Below are 4140 nucleotides of genomic sequence, written 5' to 3' on the forward strand. Positions count from 1 at the left end.
AAAGACCCAGGGCCGTGTTTGCGTGTGGCACGGAGCCTGCGTTACCACATCACCATGACAAGCTCCTCGCCGCCTCACCAGCTACTTTTGCCAGCTCCAAGTCCTCCTCCGTGCCAGGGGCAGCTGGGCAGCGCTGTCCTGAAGCGGGAGCCTGGGTTAGGGCTCCGGAGGGCTCAGTTCAGGAGGCTGCGGGGAGCGGCCACAGGACAGCAGGTCGCTAACAGGAGGGTAAGGCTGCCTCCTCCACATCAGTTCGAGGTTACTGCCAGCCGGTGCCTGTGTCGCACCCAAGCCCTTCGGTCCCTCAGCGGGACGGCTCGGGACGCGGAGGGCGCGGCGCCTGCGGCCGGTCCCGGTGCGCAGGGCCCTGCCGAGCGCCTGGCGCTGCTGCCGTAGGCGCTGCCGTAGCGCCACCTCGCGGCGGCCATTGAAACGGCGCGGCCCGGCCGCCATTTGGGGCCCCGCGAGCCGGGTTTGGGGCGCCGGGCCGAGGCCGGTCGCAGCAACCCCAGGCAACGCTCCAGGCTGGCAAGGTGCTCGTGGAAAAGGACCTGGGGTGCTGCCTGACGGAGCTGAACACGAGCAGCTTGTGCCCAGGCAGCCAAGAAGGCCAACAGCATCCTGGCCCGTATCAGCAGTAGTGTGGCAGCAGGGCCAGGGCAGGGATCATCCCCCTGTGCTGGGCACTGGTGAGGCTGCACCTTGAATCCTGTGTTCAGTTCTGGGCTGCTCACTACAAGAGAGACATTGAGGTGCTGGAGCAGGTCCAGTGAAGCTGGTGAAGGGCCTGGAGCACAAGTGTGATGGGGAACGGCGGAGGGACCTGCGGGGGTTTAGCCTGGAGAAGAGCAGGCTCAAGGGGGAACCTTGTTGCTCACTACAACTGCCTGCAAGGAGGCTGGAGAGAGGAGGTGTCTGGTCTCATTTTCCAAGTAACAAGTGATAGGTTAAGAGGAAATGGCCTCAAGGGGAAATTTAGATTGGATACTATGAAAGATTCCTTCACCCGAAGGAGTGTGCTTTTGCAAATGTCCCCATCTCACAGATTCCAATGGGGCTTGTGCTACACGAGGCAATGAGCAGATGTGACAGCATATTTAGGATGAGAAGGACCCAGAAAATGGCACCTTTTCCTGGGCTGCAGCAGTGTTCCCAGCAGGAGAAACCGCTGCTGCTGCATTGAGGCCACTTCTCGATGTATTTTATGTTTATAGATAGCATTAGGAGCCTTAGGAGCAAATAAGCAGCCAGCAGGGTAAAATGAAGGCACTACTGACTGATTACAGAGACTGAAGCTGGCTGCAGCAGCTGCTGTTTGGGAGCCACAGGCAACCTTCACAAGCATGAGTGGGTCAAGAAGCACTGCAGCCCAGGGTGTGTTCACAGCACAAAGGCTGGAGCAGGGCAGTACCCGCTGACACTGCATTGCCACCATGGAACACACGCAGGGGTCAGGCTCCAAGGCTTGCTGCGCCAGGGTTGAAGCAGGGGTGAGGTGCAGAGCCTGCTCTCACAAGCTGGAAGCACATTTCAGGATTAAAGCATTCAAGAGCTAGTTTTGACCAAGGACAAGAAGGGGTAAGGTACATGAGCTCACCTCTTGCCACTGCTGGAATACTGCCACTACCTTTCTGCTGTACTCCGCCTAGCTACCTCATGAGCCTGCCTTGTCTGCCTCCTCCCGTTTCCAGAGGGGAGGAAGGCTGGTCCCACATTGTCCTTTTGCAATTATTCCCCAGGGATACCCCGCATACCCACCCACAAGCCTGTCACACCTACACTGCCAACTTCTGGCTCAGTTCCCTTCCGGTCACTTTGCTCACACTTTCCTTCCATTGCCCTCACTCCTCAGCAGCCTGCTCAGGTCTGATGTGCACAGCACAACCCTCCCAGCATCACAGGCTGAGCAACTGAGGCGGGGCAGAAGACAGCCTCTTGCTCTGAGACCTCTACACAATGGCATCTCTAGCTCCTGTGTGTTCCCCACTTCCCAGGCAGGAGAGGGGCTCTAATGTCATGCTGGATGGGGGGTCTGCTTTGTACACAGGGTCTCTGGCCATATTTCACCCACATCCACAAGCCGGGACTCCCACCCTGTTGCAGGTCCCGCTGCCTGCCAGCCTGGCATGTCAGCAGAGAAGGTGTTAGCCTGCTCTCCACTTGTCTCCATCCCTTCTTGCTTGAACAGTCACACAAGGATACGATGCCATGTGATGCCTGAAGGGGAATTCAGGGGCAAGTGGAAGCTGAAACCACTTCTGCAGCCTGGTCACCCCACAGATTTAGCCTTTCAAAGCCCAACTATCTTCCCAACTGTAAGGGAATTGTATCACTTGAAAGACACATTAGACACTTGGAAGTGTTTTCTCAGTGGCCGTGTCTAACCAACAACCACAACCAACAGCAAGCAAAAACCCAGAACAGCTTGGTGGAAGCACCTCGTGCTCATTTCTCAACCAAGGCATTCCAGTTGCTGCTACAGTGCTACAAATCAAACAGCAGACAGATCCTTTCTCTGCTCCTTTGTGGATCCCATGTAGCCAAGGAGGAGCAAAAAATGATTAGAAATGCATTTGAAGTTCTGAGGTCAGCAGATCCCCCCCAGCACACAACAGGAAGGAGGTTGGGTAAGAGATTGCCATTTTTTCCATTGCCATCTCACAGATCACCAACGGCTGCAGATTTTCCTGAAGGGAACTAGCAACACAATGTGCAGAGTTAGCACATTTATAAACTCACTTGACACCCACCCAAGAGAATACACAAGCTCCCTGAAAAGAAGGCACTGTATAATGAACATTGGTGCTGCTACCAGAAGCCACCACAACAGGAAAAAGATACCAGTCATTCTGCTTTAAGGCCACATAACAACAGAAGGATACATCCAACACATCCTTGTATCCACTCTGTTGCTACTGCAGTTCCTTGTTTTAGCTGTGTCAAGCTCTTGATCTTCAGTACATGGTGCAAGTCAGGCTTCTCCTTCTAAAGAGGTAGGTTTTTAGCTGTCATACAGATTGCTTAGGACATTCATCATGCCATGGCTTTGGAAGGTAGCCAGAGAAAAAACACCCAACTAATTGACACTTAATTTCTTTCTTTTGCAAAACCATTTGATTTCTTTCTTTATCCACTATGCTAGGTTGGAGGTACTCATCTTCATACGTATGTTTCAGAATTATACCGCTGAATGACCAGGTTAGATGCCAACTTTGTCTTCATAGATCTTCTACTGCCTGGCCTAGATACTTCTTCCTCAAGTGTCATAAAATGGTCACTGTCCCTGTTGGAAAGCCCAACCTGCAGAGTCAGATGAGAAATCCCATCTTCCCGCCTTCTTCCTGTTCGGAGTTTGATCTCCTTGCACCCGCATCACTAATTATACAAGATACCTTTTACAAAAGCAAATAACCACAACAAAATCTGTCTTACTACAATTTCTAGATACGCTAAAATACGTCAGAGAAACTGAAACACGAGTGACCTCGTTTTTCTTGACAGCATGTGGCTCAGAAGTACCACCGAGTGTAAGGAGCAAAAGAAAGTGAACACAGCCTCCTCTGGAAGCTGTCTTTTCCACTAACATACAAGGAATATAAAGGCATACATTTCTTACCAGGTTGGTCTTCACCTGTCAGCTCTTGAAAACAACACAACCAACCACCTAACCAAGGTTTAGTAAGAAAATGGAAAGGTATGGAGACAGCTGCCCTCATGGGCAAAACTTATTTAAACTTTCTTCTTCTAATGAAAGAACTTAAATTCTGATTATTTCGTTGTCAGCCCTGAGGTAACAGGCAATATGAGGTCCAAGTGTCTGTGGCTGACTGCTAGTTCTCAGGATTTTTCCTCCTACCTACCTGAAAGAGCTCAACCTGGAGTCACTACAGGACAAATGCAAAACCTTGCAAAGCTTTTGAAATCAATTAATCCAGAAATTAGAAGTGTGGAATCATATACATGCTGCCCGCACACCTAAGAGTTAACACATGGCAAATGCACAGCAAGAACCTAATCCTAAAAGGTGATCAGCTGCTTTAGCATCTAGTAGCTTTGTGCAGATCGCAGGTGCAATGCTGGCAGTTGAGGAGTACAGCAAACAGTCTGCCATCTAGAGAACAAAATTACTGGATCTCAGCG

The sequence above is a fragment of the Lathamus discolor genome, chromosome 1, assembly GCF_037157495.1.
Source record: "Lathamus discolor isolate bLatDis1 chromosome 1, bLatDis1.hap1, whole genome shotgun sequence".
NCBI classification, from domain to species: domain Eukaryota; kingdom Metazoa; phylum Chordata; class Aves; order Psittaciformes; family Psittacidae; genus Lathamus; species Lathamus discolor.